Consider the following 23,313-nt stretch of genomic DNA (forward strand, 5'->3'; position numbering starts at 1 on the left):
AACCTTGTAACCAGGGCACTTGATGACTGAGAGCTGAAAACATGCGAGCAGCGTTCAAGAGCGCTGCGTGCGTGTAACGTTGCTAACACAGAGTCCTGTATTTGACAGGATATATACCATCAGCCTACACAGTCTGGGTCTCGTAGAAAATGATGAGCTTAGCGTTGGCTCGCGCGGTGGACCACCTTCTACTTTGATATGAAAAAGAGGCCACTGGTGAACTTTGATGTTATAAACAGTGAGCGGGTGGCAGCGACATGACAACACTGTGCGCTCGTCTGTCAAGAGTGACGCAAAAACTGAAAGCTTTAATTAATCCACACGTACCTTGACAACGGGTCCCCAGCAGAAATAAAGATCCACGCTCAACTTTAACCAATGCAGACATTTTCTTTAAACTACAGCATAGCAGCTGAGCGCAACTACCAGCCTCTGACTGACCGGGAGCGAGCGCTGAAAGCGTTACATTGCATAACAACGCCTAAGTTAATAACGCGCTGTTATTAATCGCCGGTGAGCCGTCTGTGGCTTTGGCAGTCCTAATTTATCAACGACACACGACCAAACACCTCCATTCGTGGTAGTGTTCGCCAGTTGCGGGCTTGTGTCCCTCTATTTTCCAGGCACTGTACTCCACATCCTCCGCTGGCAGTGGCTTGTAAACAGGACCGAGCGGCTGAGAGCAGAGAAAGTAGGTCAGCTGGTAGCTCAATACTCGGCTAACGACGGCAGCAGCATAAGCAGTCGGCTGTGCAAGGCAACCGAAAGAAACCTGTGGTGGCCGGGAGGAGGGCGCAGATTGTAATCTTTAACACGTGCTTAAAGCATAATAGCACCCCACTAAATGTCATTTCTGGCTACTTTAAAGGGAGAATTATGCGTAATATGTGTTTGTATCGCAGTTTACTCTGGGTGTGGATGAATGGTACGGTCTGAAGTGTAGCCTAATACCACTTGGCCATGGGAGCATGACAAGTAGCCTTTAATCTATTAGTCCACGTTTAGCCATAAAGAAATGGGAAAATGTGCATTGATTGATCAGGGCTGAGCCCTTGTCTACATTTAGAGGGTGAGGGTGAATGGTGTCTCCTCCCTGGCAGCAAGACAGCAGATTAGCCTGTCTGACCCTATTTATAAGGTTAAAAAGCATTTATTTAAGTCTGCAAGAAAAGATTATACAGAGAGATGACACTCTAACCCATAAGTAAAACAAGAAGTTGGAGAGTTTTGTTTTCCCTTCAAGTACTTCCCCACTTCCTGTAGGTTTTTTTTTTTTTTTTTTTACAACTTCCTGGTTGCCTTTTCCCTCAGCTGAAGTCCCAAATGTGGGTCAGCAGTCTGCATGACTAATTTCAAGGGCTCATAATGGACCGTCTCCAAATGTTTTGCTCCTGTCAAATGATCACACAAATGGCCACATATGCAGACATACATCCAGGTGTTCATAACTTTCAAAATGTTTGACAACTGAAAGTGACCATTAAAGCCAATCTGTTTACTTTAAGACACTGTTTTGAGATAATAAGACGGAGGTGAAACTTTAGACCCTAAAACAACCCTATCAGTATTAGATTGTCATAATCATCACTATGTTAATCATTCCACAGAGTTCACAGAGTCAACAGTTGTAGTAGACAGTCCCTGAATCTGATAAACAGTTTTGTTTTCAATGACTAGGAACACACGACAATTGATTATAGCCGTAATTTAGCTGTGATGACTGATTTTCAATAGGAAGATAGCAGATGTTAAATGTTATTGTGGTGTTTTCATGACAAACCTGAATGTGAGCTTGTGTTTTTGCTGATTAAAGAACAACATTTCAACAGAAACACTTGCAGTCTTGGAAAGTTAGCTGCTAAATGTGTGACCCGTGATTGTCTTTTCACAGTGTGAAGTCTAGTGTGCTTCTAAGCAAAACAGATGGGCATTTTCACACTACTTTACACTGGTAGGCCATTTCAAAGGACTGCAGTGTCTGCTTTTTTGTTCATAAACGACGCAACAAGATAAACTGTTTTTATAATGGGATGCAGTGTTAGGGTTAGGGTTTGCAATTTTAGGATATAGGAAATAACTTTTAATTTGTTTTTGTTAGCTATTACAGTTGCTTAAATTATTTTACCATTTTTTCTTTTAGAGAACAATTCTATGAGTTTATATCCAGGCTAGTTGATCTGTGAGGCTGTATTGACTGTCACAGCTAAATGTATGGTGTGCCATAACATTGTTCAATAATCTTATGATGCGATTTGCAATAAATGAATAAATATTTGAGTGTCCTTATTAGCTCTTCTCTACTTTCTCAACCTCATGGCACCACATTTACACCAATTAATCTTAGGAATAGCAGGGACTTTATCTGATTGGATTCATGGAGGTTTTATATTTGTAAAACTTTCCTTGAGCTGCGAACAGCAATTTAAAACGATCACAATGTGAAGTCAATGGGCCAAGATTGAACTCACGGGCAGGGCCAATGGGAGAAACAGTTCTGTGCATATTCAGTGGGCTGCAAAACCAGGAAGTAACCCCAGAAGCTAGACAATTCTCATTGGACTGAATGGGCGTCATCTTTGCGTTCACTGTCTGGTTGAATTAAACTTAAAATGTGTTTACCGTGTTCTCTGTCTTCATCAAGTGTATTAGCATGGTAACAATTTTTAATGAGCAACAAACAGCAAAGGCTCATGGGAATGTCATTAGTCCTGAAGATATTTTGTCATAAACGACAAGTTGATGTGCAACAATGGTCCAGAGTCCGATTCAAACCGAGAAGATCATTGTTACAGTTCATGCTACGACTCTAATGACACCGATTCACTAAGACACCAGCTGCTAAACTGCTCGTAAAACATGATAATCACACTAAAGTATTTTTTCCCTCTGACCTTTAGTGACTTAGTGATTTCTGACAGACTTCTGATAACACATTTGTACTTCTGTCAGGGTCTTTGATATTTAGACATAGCTTTACCACTGTGTGTTACAGGGCACTTTTGTAGCTCCTACTTTAATGCTGCCATGTCTTATAAAATCTCACATCATCCTTTCCTTTTAATACTGGATGTTTAGGATGCATAGAAGAGTTTCCCTAATGATATAGGGTCTTGAGATAAAAGCCATTTTTCTTGTGAATGAAGAGTACTTCAAGCATATGCAATAAAATATCGGTTCAAAGTCAAAGCCAACCAAGTGGCCGCTTCTGGCTCTGCCAGCCTTCTACAGTATATATGACAGTTTATGATTAGAATTTTCCTCAAGACGTCCATGAGCCCCAGACAGAGTTGTAGCAATGCAGACCACTTGTCTCAACAGCAGTCTTCATGTAATGAGTCACACTTTCCCACAGCTAATTCAGACTGCAGCTGTTGTAGTAGTTTAGATTTCGATGACTGATCTGGCTTAAGATGTGGTACCACTATGATGCCATTCTGACCAGCCTGTCTGACATGGAGCCACAGCAGCACAGCCAGTCTCTCTGGTCCTCCAGTGGCTTCTACCACCTTCATCAACTAAATGACTGCATCTTTGTGCTCAATGGGATCTTGAATCTTTGGTATGGTGTCCTCCGTACTTTCACGGTCTCAGCAATCCTTGACGTGGCTTCTTCACAACAGGGCCAGAGTTTGAGGCATGTCTTGCAAACAGTCTATGAGATATCCAGAGATATCTCACTCCTCAAGAAACTTCAACTCCAGACCTCAACTATTCTGGATGTAGTGATGAGGTATATGTTCTGCTTTCTGTCACGTTTGTGATGACAAACATGACACACAAGAAAAAGACAAAACAGAAAGGCAGACGCCAATCACCTATTTTAAGTGGGATTACCCACATTAAAAAAACCTGCATATATAATTTTGGTGTAAAAGTGGTGTAAGTAGACATGAAAGAGATGGCTGATGAGGTAGGGCATCTGCTCAACTTCCAACCAAGCAAACAAAATATGCTTCTTATGTGGAATTAAAAGTAGACTAGTAAGAAAACATAATATATTAACAGTATAGTATATATTATTAGTATATCACATGAGGTAGAAAATCATTGTTCCACTGCTGTGTATTGGTTGAACCTTTCAAGTATGTTCGAGTGTAGCCAGACTGAACACAGCAGGGGCCATCAGGCACCACTGAGGCCCCCTACTATATTGGCCACATTCAGTTCCCAACATTGGCCCTCTCTGTGTGGAGCTCCTACAGTGTGAGCACACTGGTTGCTCCAATTTCTCTCATGTTTGAAAGACATGAAAGACAGGTGGATGACAGGAACTCAACTGGTAGGGGCTGGGCAAAGCCTATGCATGTAAGCATGTAATGCAGGTAAGAAAAACATTCAGTAGAACACAACACAACAGGAATGATGAATTATTATTTCTGTATGATCCCAAATGAGGAAATCATTTGCAAAAATCAAACCTTAATTAAATGGTAGGGGTGACTCTAGACTCAATCCAAACAAACACAATGCTGTCAGCCAGTGAAGACCAGAAACAAAACTATTCCATTCAATCGCCTAGAATTGTGTTGCTGCCCTAGTGGATAGACAAAGTATGAAATTAATGCCCAAGCATGTGTCAAAACGCCTGCAATTAGTGTCAAAGGTGTTACTATCAACACTTTTTCAACTGTCAGTAACAACCCTGAGGCTCAACCGAAGCTATTTGTGGCCTTGTTTGTGGCCTCATATTAAAGTCACGCTTGTAGAGTTAGCCTAATGTTGACTATAGTAAATAATACTCATCACTTTTATTAAAATCATGTGTGATCACTTACCAGAGTTTTGTGTAGCAGATGTCTGTTTCTATCTAATGCACCTCTACACAGAAATCAGATTTGAAGGTGCCACAGATTTCTCTTCATTTATATTGAAACATACAAGCAGATTAATATTTTTTGCCATGTATGTAAACACCATGTTTGTACAGTTAAATGTTTTCATTTAGCCAGATTTTAAATCACTTTTAAAAATTACAATTATGTTTTGGATTGGATTTTAATATAATCAGAAAATGTTTCCAGCACTGCCGTACATTCCTTGTGCTTTGACAAATAAAAATCCATATCTAAACCCATCAATAACAAGAACAGTCTAAAATCTTACTGCGAAAATGATTTTACTATGAAATTGTGAATAATTCTTTCTTCTTCTTGTCTTGTCAGAATTACTGCCTCACAGTTAAATCTCCGCCAACCAGTCAAGTTGCAGTTTACGTCCATGTCTGTTCAAGAAAACTTTGAAGGAAATTACTAAAAGGTAGTAAGTGTAGTTTTTGGAAAAATGCAACTTATTTCAATATAATTCCAGTGTATAATTTCCAGTGAGAAACATGCTGTCGTCACTTAGAGACTATTTTTACAGAGGAGTACAGAGGACTGATAGAGAGCTTCATCACATGGTGCACCAACAAACACCTGAAGCCCAATATCAGCAAAACCATTGCACTTGTGGTGGTACTGTGGTACAGTATCTATTAGTATCTAGTCTATTAGTGTGCAAAATTATTCAGAGAAAAAAAAAGCAGACTCAAACGGAAAATGTGTTTTGAGAGTTTACAATTATCTTTGACCACCCTAAGTGGAAGTTGACGTTTGTGCCAAATTTCACATACAGAATGAGAGAGACGGACCTACAGACAACCCCAAAAACATAATGCCTCAGCCCAGATGTCACATAAGGTAGAATGGGAGAATGGGAGGATAAAAATGTTAAAAAATTGCACCATCACTGGAACAAAGCTTTGATCATCAAATTTAAGAATGCATGAAGTAAGATCGCAAGATCTGACTTGATTTATGTTGTGATCAGATTTTCAAAATCAAAAGCCGACATTGAAGTAAAGTAAGTAATAATATACTTTTAAATACAACACATTTTATACAGGTAGAAGACAGAATTTGCCAACCTCTCTAGTTTGTGATTGCTTTACAGCAAAGGTTACCAAAGGAACAAGGCAAATGATCTTAAATTATCCACAAAGAGACATGAGACGGAGGAAAAATGCAAAGCACGATCATGGCATTCATTGTCTTCCATACAGAGAAATTGAGACACACAGCCTTCAAACATAGAATGAAAGCAACTAGTTGCCTTATAGACCCAGACCAATTTGGTGGGACCACAACCATATGGAACAGAAAATATTTACACAAAACCAACATCATACAACAACAGAACACAAGAATAAATATTTATATAAATACAAAGTCAACCTCTGGAACTACCACAGCAATGAGAGTTACCAAATGTTTTACTAAATAAATAAAGGTTCAAAATCAATAAGTCTGTGACCTACTGTCCTGTGTCCATCATCTGCACATAGATGCCAATGAAACCCTGATCTCCATTATAAGTATACAGTGGAAATTAATGTTCATCAACGGCCTGGTAGTTTCTGAAGCTCTCACATGAATATTTGACATTACAAAGTTTTCCTGCCTACTTAAAAAAAAAAAACTGTTCAGATCTGACAAATAACTTCCTTTGGACCAAGGAGCAAATCTGAAGAAGACCTTTATTTCACTAGGTTGGGACTGTTGTCTCTACTGCAACCACACTTTGTACTTAACTATGATTGGACTGATGCGTTATAGCCACAAGTTTAAGGGCTGCATTATAGTATAGTGATGTAATTTTCAGACTAACTTACCGACTGTTCTACTTGTTCGAACACTTGCTTTTACCCACTTAGTCTTTATACCCACATTACTGATGATTATTGTGTTAATATTCTGTGAAAGTACCAATAGTCATCCTCACAATATTGTTCAATATGAGGTATTTGGTCTAAAACATTGTGACATTTAGATAGCATTTGACATTGACATTTGCCCTTACATTTATAAAGTGTTTTTGAGGAGATTTCAAAATACTGAAATATATATCTTGTAAATATACAGCCAAAAAAAATCATGATATTATTTTGAGACCATATCGCCCAGCCCTAGGTCAACGTCAGCATGTAAGCATGCTGATGTTGACATTTAGCTCCAAGCAGTGCAGCCTCACATGCCTGGCTGTAGACTCTGATTTCATTACATGAATATTTAACCTAAGATGCTGTAGCTCTCTAAAGTGATTTATCAGAATAACTCAAGATTTCATAAAATATTAATCCAGGAACAGCTGCCACTTGTTATGTAACATAATATAACAATTGATGTCAAAATAAATCAACTAATGAAAGACTGATTTAATTAAATGATGTTAAAAAACATCTAAAAATCTGTTTCATCAAGTCATACACTAGCCCACACACTGTATACACATCATGGCACCACACTGATTAGAAAGTGAACTATGCCAGAGTGATGATATAGAAGCATTTTGAGCTAAGTTGTTGCTATGCCAGCGACCAACAAGTGTGAGACATCTAAGATTCATAAAGATCTCCCACATTTTACTGCATTATTCACCATCCGCCTACATAGAGATTAGTTCCGCTGTTTTATGTAGGTCATGCTATTGGATGATGAGATGACATTTAGTGCTCATAAACAGGCCTCACTACATAATAAATGCTCAGTGGCGTTGGGTGCTTTACATCCTGTACCTTTGTCCAGACTGTTTGCCTTCGCATCAGTGAAAAACTGGATTATTTTTCATAATCACTCAGTCGTTATGCCATATTCCCTGTAGCTACATCTGTGATACTGGTATTGATGATGTCATCGTGGCCCTCTGCTGAAGCACTGACTGTCATTAATTAGACTGTGGCACTGCTGTTCGCTCTGTGTTCCCATGGTAACAATGTGTGGTGTCTACTTTCCCCCAACCAAGGCAGCTATGTCCATAAAGCCACTGGTTTCCATTTTCTTCAGGTCTAGAAGATTTTTCATACGCACATATCAAAGAAGCCCATTTGTTAGTCTGATGAATATTAATAAAGTGGCAGACAATATAACAACCTAAACCTTGTCCACACATTGCACACAGTGCTGGTATATGATTTATTATTGGGCTAAATAGATGACATACGCTTGCAGGTTTGAAGTAATTAGTTCCATGTTTTTTCTTTAATGTTAATTAATATTCAATAGGTAAAGAATGTCTCAAATGGCATTAATAAAAGAGGAAATCTTCAGGATATGAAATGCATCAGGGAGGAAGAAGGCAGGAAGAAAGAAAAATAAGTACTGTAATTCACAGTTTACAATCTCATCGCCTTATTGTGGATAATTGGCAAAAACAAGTACAAAGTAAAAACTTAAACTGGATAAAATACAATTGCTAATGAATGGTTCAAACTCCTGAAAGGTCCCCAGAACGATAGGAGCATCACATCAGCAGCAGATGTTCTTCCTGCAGCTACTGAAGAAAATCACCTTATTACAGGAAATGCTGCCTCATTTTTACATAACCATTCATTCAGTCCATCCTCACTGTTGGCTGGTTTGAAGTTACACAATGTTCGGGTCAAGGACATTTTGCACCATGTAATTCAGTATAGATGGAGCTGCACTGGCTTCAACTTCAGACCTTAGCCAACAGCAGAGCAAGAACATTGGAAATAAAATCACAGAAAAGACAATTTGGAAACATTCTCGCCTGTAACAGCATTTCTTCCATTGAGTAGCCAATGGAAAAAGGCTCAGACGGACGGCAAAGAAACAAATCAGCATGCCCCTCCCCGGCAGTGCTTTCCCACGAGCGTTGTCCATCTCAACCAAACAGCAGCTCTGCACTAATCCTCCCCTGGGCAACAGCTGAACCCTTGCACTCACTGAGCTCTGCTGTCCGCTGGACAATCCTGTCACAGTGCAGTTTAACACATCCTCACCTGCTGTGCACTGAGGAAAAAAAACACATGCCCTTTCCCCCTGGGCTCTTCATAATGGCACCTACATAACAGACCCGAATGAAGTACTTGAATTTATATGGTTTTTATGCCCAAATTAGGAGTCAAATAATCAATTATTTAATCAGAAATGACTTTTTGAAACATCAGTTAGCCGTTTAAGTCAATTAGCAAGCATTGATGTGACATTTGTCCTATTATTTTTAGTGTTCAGTCAGATAATGTACTTTTTTTGAGTATCATCTGAGTAAAATGAATGAATATTCGTAGTCGTACTAAAATCCTTGTTGAGAAGCTTAATACAACTTCCAGCCAGCCTCACCAACATGCAGTTTAAGCCCCTCCTATTCCAAGAGAAGATGCAGATAATTTGGGCTATGTTATGACTGCCGGCCCAAATCCATTTTTGTTATATCCACATTGTATACGAATTGATTTTAGGAAGTATGAACAGCAAAAAAAAACAAAAACAAACAAACACATGAAATGGTCTCAGTCCGTATACTCTGACTGCTCATATCAGATTTCAAAGTGTCTTTTATTGTCACTTGCAACGCGACTCAAAAGGACATCAAATCCAGTAAGACAGAAGTGCATCAGAGCCGCGTAGCCAAGTACAATCCAGGCGGCTACTAGCAGAGGGTTGTGGAAGACAACACAGAGAAGAGCCTGTGGGCATTCTCGATGAAATAAATTGGCTGTTTCATGACTTGACAGCGTGATTGTTTGGAGGGCGAGATGATGGATATCCATTTCTCATGCTTCGACGTTACCTGTGTACATAATTACTGACGACTAAGTTGTTACTACAGCAACTGATGCAGATAGGTTGGTGATGTCTGGACACAAAAACACGATCTGATCACTTGCAAATAATAGCGTGGACAGTCTGTTTTAAAGATCTGATTGAGAAACAAATCTGATTTGAGAAACAAATCTGATTCAAGAAACAAATCTGATTTGAGAAACAAATCTGATTTGCCTGCAGTCTGAATGAGATTTAGTCAGCTGAACAGATACAGATACAGCTTATAGTGTACTCGCCCATCCCGGCTCAATCCGGTTCAGTCCAACTATAGGTTTCTTTCACTTATTCTGTGTTTACTTTTTATGCTTATACAACAACAGTTGTCAATGATTTCGGTGTTACTTCACCCAAAGTGCCTTGTAATTACACATTCACCACACAGCACGGGCTCACTGTGGGTGGCCGCATCCTTTCAATGAGAAAGCAGAGCTATAAAACAAACATCCATTCACCAGGTAGATCTACTCTCAAATTTCCTCGTAATTATATTCTTTCAACAATTCTAAATGAATCACCAAAATTATTCCAGGCCTGTTATTGTCTGCCGCTACTCAGGAAAAGATGCAATTACCTAAGGCAGTGTGTGAGCAAATATGTGGGTCACAATTCTAGGGCATGGGTGGAAAGGGCAATGCAGCTCTTTCTTTGTACCACTGTCTCAAGCTTAGATCATAGGTTGCATCTTTGATTAAATTCCTGGTTTTGCAGGTACAGGTTCTTTGGCAGGGCTCCCACAAAGAGACATTATGAGCTTAAAGCCAGAATAATGTCATTGTTGTGAATTCATCAGTAAATGTTTATAAAATCAGCAACAGCCACTGTATTATGCACAGACTGTGAACTGAAGTAGCCTCTCGCAAGCAGTCCATGGAAAAAATGACCTTATGTCTCCATTCCTATCTATTGCTATTTCATTTTCCTTGTTTCATTATGAAACACTGCCGTCCATTTTTCCAAAGCTTCCTCCTGAAAGCACACAAACCTCTCTTGTTTGATTCAGGTTTCTCTTTAAATCGCAAAGCAGCTTGAAATGAGAAACAAATAGCTGAATACTGAATTACACTGCAAGCTAATATCCATTCAGTCTAATCTTTAATCAACAGAAACCAAAAGCACAGGACTGAAGTTATTGGCAGCTACACATTAATTTTTCATATATTTTTAAGGTAATCAACATTTTAGTTGAGCTAGAGGACACAAAATCAGCTGTAGAAAGCATCTTTTCTCACCTGAGGGCCTGTTAACAGAAAAAAATGAGTTCACGTATAATCACAATAGATGCCTGACGGTGAAAGTGGGTTAATGACATCTACATTTTTAATGATAAATGGCTGGATCATTAGTCGTCTGGGAAAATAATAATCGCACTGACTAGTTTTCACATTGAGTGTTGACATGCTTCATGGCTGATTAAACCAGAGTGACATACAGCTAATCTGGATGCTTAAAAGACCACAATCTCTGTGAGTGGTATCGTCTGCACACATAATTCAGGATAACAGCTCATACTAACAGGGGAAGCAGATTGGCGTAGTGAGTGTGGAATTCACGCTCCAGTTTGATAATGATGCATGATTCATTTACCCTGCTGAAGTGCTCTTGTGCAAACCCTTACATCAGTTCCTGCCTCTCGTTTTCAAAAAGTCAACCACTCTAACAGATCAAAAAAACTCCTGCAAAAGAAGCTGAATATAAATCACAGAAATCCTCTGTTGACCCCATATGAGCCTGTTTGCAGCCTTAGATCCTCAGGTGGTGCCATTCCTAAGTCTAGCGTTAGCAGCGTTAATATTAGTTAGCTAGTGTTAGCAACATATGGTATTGCAACAAACTGGCAACCACTTGAGAGGGCAAACAACAGCGGTGTTGTGGCGTGAATGCAATGGTGGAGGGGGGGATTGAATGCCTCATTTAGTGGCTGAATGTTATCAACACCTTTAAAGCTAAAGGTGACCATGCTTTTGCCATCAGGGCTCTTGGCTTTGGAACGACCAACCTGAGGAGATAAGGCTCACAAATTCACTAAGTTCTTTTAAATCACTTCTTAATACCCACTTTTATAGATTTGCTTTCATTTCATATCATCTTTTTTTGTTCCTTTCTGTCTTTCAATTTATTTATTCTTTTCAATTCCTCTTTTGTGATGTTGTCTTTTATCGTCCTATTACTGCTATGATTGTTTTTATGTACATTACTTTTTATTTGTGTGATTTTGCCTTTTTTTTAGTGCTTTTATTCCTTTTATTTGTATTTATTCATATTGACATTTTGTGTTTTGCATTTTCTTGTTTTATCTTCTGGTTTGCCTTCACCTTTCAGCCTTTGTCCTTTTATATTGTCTTCCTGAGTTTCCTCCTTTTGCTTGTCTGTCAAGTAACTCTGTTTATAAAATTGCTATATAAATTAAAGGTATAGGTGTAGTTAAGGTTTCTGTTGTTGTTACTGGATCCAACCTGAAAATAAAACTGTGTTATCAGCATTGTGTATTAGCTCTGACATCTGACCTGATTTAATGATCTTGTTTGGCCTCTTGACATCACAGATTGCGGATGACCTACTGAGCATCACAAGAATTGGAAATCCATCAGGGAGTGCTCTTTTTATTTCAGCATCGGACTCGACCTGCTCATTTATAGTCCTCAGCCATGTTGTGTATTTTACTCCACCGAAACAAACTGCGTTGTAATGCACATGCAGCCAACACCCTGAAATACAAAGTATAGCAACACCCACACAAACAATGAGATACAAAGTGTGGCCACACCCAGTTCTTGGAAGTAACCTTTTGTCTTGAAAGAAAGCTGAAAAGCTTAACCTGTTCTGTGAATCAGCTACGTAAGAAAGGCAGGGTCTTCAAAAATAAAAGCATGGACTCTGAGACAAGAGAAGAAAAATGACTGTGCAGCAGACTGTGGCACTCAAATAGTATCAGAATTAATTTCACAAATCTTAATAGGGATCCTAGTGTAGTACTGCAGTGACTTCAAAAAGCTTTCACACACAATGTTCAGATGTTTATCACATTTAATGCTACGAATAAAAAGAGAGAAAGCAAATTCACATTATGTGGTAAGCCTTAGAGCCGGAAGAACTTTTTTTTCCTTTCAAAAAGCAGCTAAATGTCTTAATCATGCCCCAGTAGATCTCAGCCTGAAGCTACGGAGGACAATGACTGTGTGCTTTGGAGCAAGAGATCAGCGACAGCAGCAAGGATGATGACGTCTGTAGAGACAGTTATATAACCGGAGCTGAACATTTTGTCTGTCATAGTTACAAGGTTAGAGAGGGTGACATGAATACCAGCCGGTCTCAAGAGTCATGTGCAACATACTGTAGTTCAACAGGACAAATTGTGCCAAGTTCACCCAGCGTAGTGCAGTATGGAGCAAAAGGCATGTTCATGTTTGATGTTAATAATCAGCACGTCCGGGTCTGTATCTTTAGACTGCTGCTTCTCTCAGGGCTTCTAAAAAAAGCGCATATCTCTTTACTGGAGATTCACCAACTATTCACCATTCATAAAATGTATGACGAGGCATATCAGGTCTACAATCCAGGACTTTTTAAACATTCAAACTACAGTTAGGATGACAGAGCAGTAGTAGTGAAGTAAGGTGTTATTGACTTTGTCAGCTTCACAGGTTTAACTAACACGTTCTCACTCCTAAATCGTCAAATATGGCAGCTTGGTCAGTGGCCTTAAGCTCAAACTATGATGCTCTACCTGCCCCTCTAGCATCAGTTCTGCACATGAATGGCCATGCAGCTGAGTTTGCAATAATACATAGACAACGTCCAGTTAGACTTTCAAAATAAAGCTTGCTGACACATATTTTACATAGTATGTCTTTTTTTTACTGTTATTAATGTTTAGGTTTAGGCACAAAAACTACTTGGTAAGGGTTTGGACAGAGATAATGATTTGGGTTCTAATAACTACCTTCAGTCACGTCACTTACATAACTTGCGTTTCTTATTTTACGTAGCTGAACTTACTTACGTAACATAACTTTAAAACAAATCAAACTTAACACTTGGTCATTACACAGAACTCGAACACTGGTCTTCTGGGGAAAGGCCTGCGTATGACCCTTTCGACCCCTCAACTCAGACTTTTCTCGCTGTTTGTGCTACTACGCTAGGGGGGAGGCTTCCAGAAATGATGCGAGAGGGGTAACTGGGAGTCAGAACCGGCTGGGTTTGACTCAACAATGCTTATTAGCGCTTCTTGACCACAGATAACGGATTCTTACCATACTGAGGTGTCAATGTTTTAATAAGTTCGACCACACAGATGGCTATGTTAACCCTGCAGTGCGAAACTTTTGTCTCCCCCTTCTGGCAGTGAGAGTAACAATGTTGAAAAATCTACATTATTGGCAACTTTTATGTTTCTTACTTAAAATTTTTATTAGTTTTGTTTGTATATGAGATGCAAAACACAACAAAGCTCATATAACATGAGCACGATATAAACTTGAACCTTTTTAAGGAAATGATTGATGACTGTTCAGCAGAGTATTTTCTTATGTCTTAAAGCATGTCTGGAGGGGACCTTTAATGACGAAATGATTTCCCTGTCCCTCCCTCATGAAACCCACCACCCATCCCTGAAGTATGTCAGTGAGTCCATTAAAAGGACCAAAAGAAGCAGCTGTAGTTCATCGCACAGCAACCACATAATAACAATGAATCATCAGAAGAATCCAACTTAGAAATATCTAGAAAGAAATGATAAAGTAAATAAGTGCCTCCTCAATACAAGTAGCATGTAGGCACTCATCATATTATAATAGATTAACTACTGTGCTGGTGCTTTGATTGTGCATTTAATTTTCTCTCGCTTCAAAAGGTACATAGTGTCTTTTATTGATCTGGTGATACATGGAGGCTGTTGCTTCCAGCAGGGGAGAATAAGCTCTCTGACAATAAAGGAGGTAAATGCTCACCTACCACTAAAGCAGGCTTTTGGTATAAATCCAAATGTAGCGAAGGGTGGGTTGCAAGAGATTGCATCAAATATACTGGAAATATATGTAAGGCTGGGGCAATACCAAGGCATATGTACATGTTGTGGGTTAGCCGAGGACAAGGGGGGTCTACTTTAGGGTAAATTTCTTCTAATCTTGTATTAGGGAGGTGATATTAAGCTGTATCAGGCCAACTATTTTGATAATCCATTAATCATTTAATTAATTTCTTAGACAAAAATGGCAATTATTTTCCAGTCGTATATCATTTATTACTTTTGGCCAGACAAAAGTAGCAATATGAAGATTGCACCTTGGATACTTTGGAAACTGTAAACAGTGTTTTTTCAGTGTTATCTAACATTTTTAGAATAAACTCACAATATTAAATAAAATTGAATGATGAAAAAATAAATACTGCCAGATAAATTTACATTGTTAGTTGCAGTCCTAATGAATAACATCAGCGATTTCAGCTTTAACCATACACAACCATGCTTTTTCAAAAGGTTATGTCATAGATTACATACAGTGTTAACGATCCTTATTTTAAAACCTCATTTTAAATAAAAGCTTTGGACTCAGAGTGGGCATGTTATTGAAATGTCAATAGATTTCTTACCAGTCTTTGTATATACTTGTTGTATAGTACATCACTATTAAGCTTCCATTACAAAACCATGCCCTTTTCATGACACATTTATTGAAGGTGCCAGTACGTCATGTCAAGTGACTTGAGTCAAGAATGTTGCAGAACCTCCTTTTCTTACACTGGCGCCTTGTTGTGGAACAGCCTTCTGTTACACATCCCTCCCCAAACGAGAGGGGATTATAGAAGCCAGGTCAAGACTTTTAAGAGGGTCACAGACGCATTATAACATTTTCAAGTGCAGTTTTACTTCAGCCATCAATTTTTTGTGTGTGTTTTGATGTGGGTATTCCTTTTTTAACTTGTGGTGGTGTAATTTTGGTTGTCTGGATTTTATTGTTTAGTTTTATGTTGTATGTCTTTTACCCTCTTGGGCCAAGCTGGAAATGAGTGTTTTCACTTTTAAAAATGTTATCCCTTGGATTTCTTTGTCTTGAAATGCTAATATACATGCAACCTTTGAACTCCTGTTGTTTCTTTGTTTTCACTTTTATCATTGTCACACGATATTTCCTTGTCAAATTGCAGGGATTGTACATGGAAATACAAAAACAGCCTGCCATAAAAATGTATTACCTCCATGAACATTTATTACCTTAGGGATTGTATTCAGGCCAACTGTAAGTAATTATAAGCATCAAGTAAATGTTTTTACAAATGAGGGTAAAATAATTATTGAGAATTGGATTTTACGAAACTAAAAGGAGATTTGGCAGTGGGCAGAGAGTGACGCACACACCATGGTGCCAGTCACTGAGAAGTTATTAACTCCAGTCGAACTACATGAGAAACAAACCACATTTTTGCATCAACTTACCCCCTAATATGGTCAGTTGAATGTGTGCTCCAGATAGAGGCACATACATGTAGGTGATAAAATAACCTCATGATGACATTTGCCACAATTATAACAAAGATGATTGTTCTCATTTCCTCAACATCCAGTGCCTTTTACATTGTTCATTACAGTTGTCTATGTTTATCTCACCTTCACTCATGCAGAACAACAAGTATTCCAGGACTTTCTTTCCTTTCTTGGAAAAGAGCAAACTTTCTCTAATGGTTAGACCGGGGGCATTCAAAACACTAAAGAAACTATTGTTTTAGTTTGTTTAAAAGCATGGAACACTAGTCTGGTTTTGATGGAAATTACAAATACTTTAAATGCCAGTCTAATATAGTCAGGGTGTCTGTTTCCCATCTCTCTCAGCTTTCTCAATTTTATTACCTACAAGGAAATGTTTTCACTGTTGCTCTGTCTAGCTAAGTGTGCCTTCGGTGTTTAGGTCAGTTCAGGTATTTGTTGTGTATGGGGCTGATGTCTGTGGAACTAACCTCGCTAAAAGGTTTTCACATTGTTTTTTTGCACCTGCAAATTGAGAGATACATGAAAGACACTTGATTATTAAAAAAAACAAAACACTGTGATAGGATATGACACAAAAACAAGTTTGTCATTTCCCAAGGGAAACTACTGTTATAGTCAAGTGTAAAAAATCAAACAATAATACCCATATAGGCTATAGGTACACCACAAGAAGAAGGTACAAAGGTATCCAATGCGTTAGCCACATGTAATACTAAACTACCTCTTGCACCATGATTCCAAAGGTTTCAAATACTTAAAGAGAAACAAACTCCAAGATTCATATCTTGAACTTCCTCAAAGACAATTCAGCACTTAGCCACATGTCTCTTTAGCTTCAGCAAAGCCAGCACTTAATTCTTATTTCCAAAAGAGAAAAAACATGTTGGTGCCAGTGTGAGTAAGTAAAATGTAAATATTAATACATTGTGAATACTAAAAGAGGTGCGCACACACAAAGGGATAAGACCACTATAAAGTAAATAGGGCTTAGTAATTTGCAACCTCTGACGTTAGTCAACCTGTTGTCAGACTTCATTCTATTTCATGTGTGTATGAGATGAATCAACATGGGTTGTACGTTCAACAGTCATTCTATGTGGAGCGGCGCTCTGTTTTCTTAAAGAGACAGAAGGTAGAAATGATCCCTATGCTGTTGTAAAGACCTGCACCATTTGTGCATGCCCAGTCACACTAAGCAGCTCTAGCAATATTCAGACTAGCGTTCAGTTTAAGCTTGCAGGACATGGCCCAGTAACCTACTTTCCCCACAACATGCTCTGCAACATCAGAGACGAGGCTGTGTGTCATCAGTTAACTAACCTTCACCACCGCATAGTTTGAGCAAAGAGACGTGGAAACCCAGACACAGCATTGCTCAAACAAATATACCACAGTACCGATAATCATGGTTATGTCTCAGAAAAAGAAATGCCCATAAGGCCTCTTTCTCAACTTACTCCTAAAGGTGAAACACAATGCTGTAAACTGATAACTGAGCCAGTGAAAAGGAATTTCATGAGGTAAGTAAATGGGACGAAAAAAAGGGAGAAAAGGCAAAACCTGTCAAAGAGATTGTGATACCAGTGAGTATGGGCCAAGCTAATTATACTCATTTAGCTAATGTCATAATTGTTTAATGCCAAGTCATGGTAATGGGGTAATTGGTCATAATGTATCATAAGCAATAGTTAAATAAAAAAAGTTCCTTAAAATTATGAGATAACTCATATTTGTGAAAACTCTAAATTATGAGATTGATGAATAGATTATGAGATTTAATGTATCTTATAATGAGAAAGCTTCACACAATTGTAACATACTAAGGCGGGCATTCCTACTGCAATTAAATATTTCCTACTGCAATAATATAAAACTCTTCAATTTAAACCATGTTCAAAATATTCCCACGGAAACATAACCCCTTTCTGTCTACGCTAACTTCCAGGGTTGCTGAGTGTGGCAACAGGACAATGCTTTGGGTTTCTCCCTTCCTCTCTGTAAATCCCACTGCATTACAGTTCATGAGTCAGGTGAACCACACCATGAACTGATTAACCCTACAACCGGATACCCTCAAACCATTCTTCTGAGTTTCTAGGTTAACATATACAGATAGTGCACAGATAGGGAAACAACTTGCCGCATGCTTACTCTGCTCAACATATTTAATGATGACACTTGTGATACAGTGTGACCGCATTGAGATTATGGACTGGATTGTGGGCTGACTTTCTGGTTACATGTCACTGGTTGTTCTGGTGTATCTATTCGAAGTTGATTTATTGCTCAGCCTTAATTTGTACCCAAGAGGGAATCATTTTTACAAGTAGCGGACATGGGCTTCCATAAGGTGATTGAGCAGCCCTGTTGGTTTCTGCAAACCACTAATAATTCATATCTCTGGGTGTCAGAGGTCAAGAACCATATTTACATTTAAACAAATTGTGTCATATCACCATCACATTACATGCTTATGACCTGACATTCATAGGAGTGATATGTGAGATGGCTGCCAAGCATTTCAACATTTGTAGGCGTCACACCAGTGGATAATTTTGATGAAACCTCAAATTCCCTAAAAAAAAAACAGATTATATTGACGGGAAGGCAATACATCTCCAGTGGTGTTTGTATCCACCAAAGCAGGTATTTTAAGCCAAAACCTAGTGGTTTTTGTACCTAAACCTAACCAGAACATCACAGCAATATAAAGTTTCAGCATATCCCTGGTTTGCGGAAACATACTTGGCCAACATTTATTCTGGCGATTGAGATGGAGTGAAATAGCTGGCAGCAGGGGGCAACCATTGAACATAATTGACTCCTGACCTGTTTCCATAGGGGCAGACCTTACGCAAAAAACCTATTCGCCAATTTATTCAGCTCTCGATGTAAATTCAGATCGTTGGATTTAGTGACGCGACTGAAAAAATTAGCTGAAGGGAGAAGAAGATAGTATGAGTCATGAGGCTGGCCCAAATGTTTAACAGCATATGGAGCAGTGAACACCCCAGTTCAGTCAGTCATGGAACAGCCCATCCTGTCCCACTCAGCTGTCAGCACACATCCTCATCACTATTCATGTCTGCTGGGCCAACCTCTGCACTGACGCAGCAAGCCGGATAAGCCTCAACATGAGTGTACGTGGATCAAGACGCAGAAGAATCATATGACAATTGAACACTGGCATGATTTATAAAGACCTGCCTCCTTTTTTTGTTTTATATTGCATCAGGCCCCTCAACGAAATGACACAGCTGCCATGACTTGGCATCAATCAGGACTCCTGTGAATTTGGTGTCTTGCCCAGTCACATAATCCACCATCTCTCACCACTTTGTTGAGCCCTATTTCTCTCTTCTTACACAAGTGCACTGTCCGCGTAACCCTATTACATTTCAGCCAGTTATTTAGACTTTTATTTCAGTTTGGCTAAACTTATATAATGTGTTTTGATTTTCCAGATGTAATAATGTGCCTGTGTATGGTTTTCCAGGTTAGCCATGTCAACACATCCAAAACTTCATTAGCTGCAGTTCAACAGCACTTCACTTCAATAGCTAGCTAACAGGGTCAAGTGTCAGTTATGACAGTTCAACACAGTATTACTATCAGGGAAAATGAAATTCAACTAAAAATACTCAATTTATAGATTTTCTTGAAACTTGAATTGACAGAAATGTTATGTATGTGCAGCTAAGTAACACTCATGTACATTTTATTTGGATTTCAGCTAGTAAGCTAAAGAAGAAGCACCAACTGCCTCCATATAAACTGTCAGCTAACTTTACAGTTAGCTGACAGTTTACGGTTTCCAATGGAGAAAAAATGTGTACACATTTTTTTTTTACAGCAATATTGTAAAGCAAATTAAGCTAAGATATTTATTATTATTTTAAACTATGAGCTTTTTCCTTTAATGCGTGCTAAAGAGTTTTAAATGTTAGCTAACATTAGGCTAAGTTACAGTGTTACGTTAATATTCGTTACGCTACAATTAATGTCACGTCAACGGACACACTGGACTGGTTAGCACCGATAACACAGAGCTGGAAACTTACCTTTATTCTGCGGGATAAGGGTCACACCAATCCAAACGGAACCATATGGAAACGGGGCTTTTAACCGAGGAAGAAAAAAAAAACCCGGTGTCCTATATTCCAGAAAGTTGGCCAAACAGCACCGCCGACTCAGTGTGGAAATGCCGAGCAGCCTGCCGGTGTATATTCGGGTGACAGCCTGGTGAGATGCAGATCCAGATTCAGCCCACACACCTCAGATTTTACATTCTCATTTGACTGATCAAAATGTGTCCTGTCCACACACACACACACACTCACAGAGATGAAGGCTGAATGAAGAGTTTGCTCCAGCCGGAGTGAGTCCACACTCAGAGTCCCGCCCACTGGACTATATACTAAATAAAGTTATGTGAGCATGTGCGCGCGTGTGTGTGTGTAGTGATGGCGACAGGGCTTTACAGACACACTTTAAATGAATATTTATTACACAGCCGCCTTATTTCTAATCATCTCACCATGCCAACATCTTACATAAATATGGTTTCATACGTGTACAGTACGGTGATGGTTGCGCTGTGATTTGTGTGCGTCATGCCTCTTGCTCTCTGACTCATGCTTTCTGTGGCCATTATATAGCAAGTCATCACATGTTGGTCTACGTGGACCTGTGCAGACCACAGTGCTTTTGCAAAATGTAAAGAGAGGTGCAGTGGTCAGACGCACCGAGCCCCCCAAGTTTCACATAATCCAACAAGTCAACACACGCCGTAGCGCCACCTTTAGGTGAATCAGTGCAATTCAATAATGGCAGAGCTGTTCAGATCATCAATAGGTGTAGTTTTATATGCTGAAATATAATTAAATCAAAGTATTATTAGCAAAATGTACTTAAAGTGGCCGCTGTGAGTGTTATATATTACTGGATTGTTAATACTATGTGCTGGGGGTAGTGGGTAGTTTCATCTACAATACCACCTCATAAATTACTCAAAATTAGTTATAGTTTGTTTAGTTTCAACTCAGACTTAAACCCAGTTTTGTTTTTGCAGCCCTGGTGTTGTAAAAATGACAAATAAAGGAACCTTTCACCTTTAATATTGTCTGCCTCTGAGATGTAATGGAGTAGAAGCATAAAGTTTCAGAAAAAGGAAATACTCAAATAAAAAAAAAGCACTTTAGATGTCTTCTTAATACTTACCATAAACTATTTTGTTTTGTTACAACAGTCAGAGGTGAGTCACAGCCTTTGACCTTGATTGCTGACATACCACATATACTCAATGAAAGGTGAAATGTGCCGACCACTCTGACATGCTATAGTAAACAGGTTGTGATTTGGAAATGAATGCTCTTGTATGATGTAAGTGCTTTTCTTACAAACATGTACAGTGAAGTGTCCGCTCCTCGCCGTTGTTTAAATTACAACAGTCTAAACAAACACTGTGGGTCAGCTGCCGACTTCAATATCTCATAATGATTCATGTGAGTGTACCTTTTATTACCCTATAAAAAAAGATACAAAAACATCACTCTATTTATTTCAGCAATGATTTTCTAACACAGGTCCATGAAATTGTGGACCTCTGGACATCTCCAGCAGTGTTTGTGGCCACCAAAGCAAGCATTTTAAGACAAAACATGATCTTTTCTTTTCCCTGACCGAGTGTTTTTTGTGCATAAGCCCAACAGCATTGTGACAGGGTGAAATTGAAAATTTAACCCAGAGAAACATAAAGTTGCAACATAAAGAAATACAAAGTTTGCAGCATATCTGTGGCTTGCAGAAACATGCAGCGCACTGCCAACATTTATTGTGCCGTGCCAAAAACACTGGGTGCCAAATTTCCCACAGCGCAACTAAAAAACTAGTATTTTTAGTTTGTCCGTCTCTGTATGGTAAATACCCATGACCTCACTCTGCCAACTGCAGAAAGACCCCAAACCTCATCTGACATCGTTCTTTCATTTCAATTACTTTGTGAAATTTCAATTAAAAAAGCACCTTCAGTGTCCCTTTAGGAGAAAAAAATGCTATCCATCAATCTTTTACCATTCAAAGAAGCAATTAATTTTACTTCTTAATTGTTTCTAGTCTTCTTTAAATTAAAAGAGCCGGTGGTGGTTATTTAACAGAAAACCCCTGGAGGGACCTTTTCAATCAAAAAATCTTTTTCAGACCCAAGCGGCACATCCTTTTCCTTTTTTCAAAAAAGAAAACAATTTCCCTCACAAAAACATATCCATGTGTAGGGTGAAGACCCGGTGACATTGTCTGAGCTACAATAAATGTGTTACCAGTAACATGTCCACACGTCTGGCAGCTCCCTGGACTGTTGATTACACTGCTCTTTGCTGCATTGCTCGGATGCTTTCTCATGTTTTGTCATAAGGCCAACTCGTATCACATCTCACTGCTTGGCAGGCAATCAGAGGGACACATTTTTTTAACCTGTGATGGTTGTGAACTTGATGGCCTTCCAGATTGGTGGGACTGACACGAAAAAAGGTCTTGCACTCATTTAAGTTTGAAATACTGGCATTTATAGCTATACATTGTGTGAGTAGTGTCAGGGACACCATTGCTACAATAGCTCAGACACAAAAGTATTGAAAAATTATTGTGGAGCTAAATATAAAATAACATCCAAGCTGGGATATCAAGTCAATATAGAGTTTATTTGATTCAAAGAGAAGATGACTGCTCCAATTTCATGATAAATCAAGCTTTATTGTGGAGAAACTCAGCATGAACAAACAATAATAATCTTCCAGTCATGCACTTCCTTCCTGGACCACAGTGACACAAGTTTTGTCAGTATCAGATAAGTTAAAAAAAAAAAAAAAAAGCATGAATCATAGGACATTTACTTTCAGTTTCCAAATAACTTGTGACATCACCTTGGTTGTTAGACAAGTCTCAGACATGTTCTCAAAATTTCCACGACTGTTTTTTTTTTTTTTTTTTTTAAGCAAATGAATGTCAGGGGAAAAACAGAGCAAATGCAGCTTATTCAATTGTTTTTACTTGTTCTGTCAGGTTGGGATTTTCAAGGACTTATATTTTTGCAGGGTGCAGGCTTCGACTTCACAGCAGTATCACACTGAGGCTAACATCTTAGAACCTAAGATAGTCTCAGTGCAAATTTGACATATCAGAAAGTTTGTATTTGTGAATTATATACCATTATAATAATGGATG

The 23,313-nt window shown here is 38.8% G+C and overlaps 1 protein-coding gene across 4 annotated transcripts in view; it reads right to left on the bottom strand.

Annotated features, from left to right (window-relative positions):
• The window catches only part of npas2 (neuronal PAS domain protein 2), a 48,893-nt gene extending 28,412 nt beyond the window's left edge, over positions 1-20,481 (bottom strand). For 2 of the 4 annotated variants that reach the window (XM_084373653.1, XM_084373654.1), the window contains exon 1: positions 20,154-20,460. The gene's annotated coding sequence lies outside the window, so the exon portion shown is untranslated. Of the gene's footprint in view, positions 1-327; positions 681-20,153 lie in introns of those variants that run through there. The other 2 variants (XM_084373651.1, XM_084373652.1) reach the window with 2 other exon arrangements.
• Positions 20,482-23,313: the final 2,832 nt, after the last annotated feature.

The sequence above is a fragment of the Pagrus pagrus genome (genome assembly GCF_965226575.1).
Source record: "Pagrus pagrus genome assembly, chromosome: 14".
Taxonomy (NCBI): Eukaryota; Metazoa; Chordata; class Actinopteri; order Spariformes; family Sparidae; genus Pagrus; species Pagrus pagrus.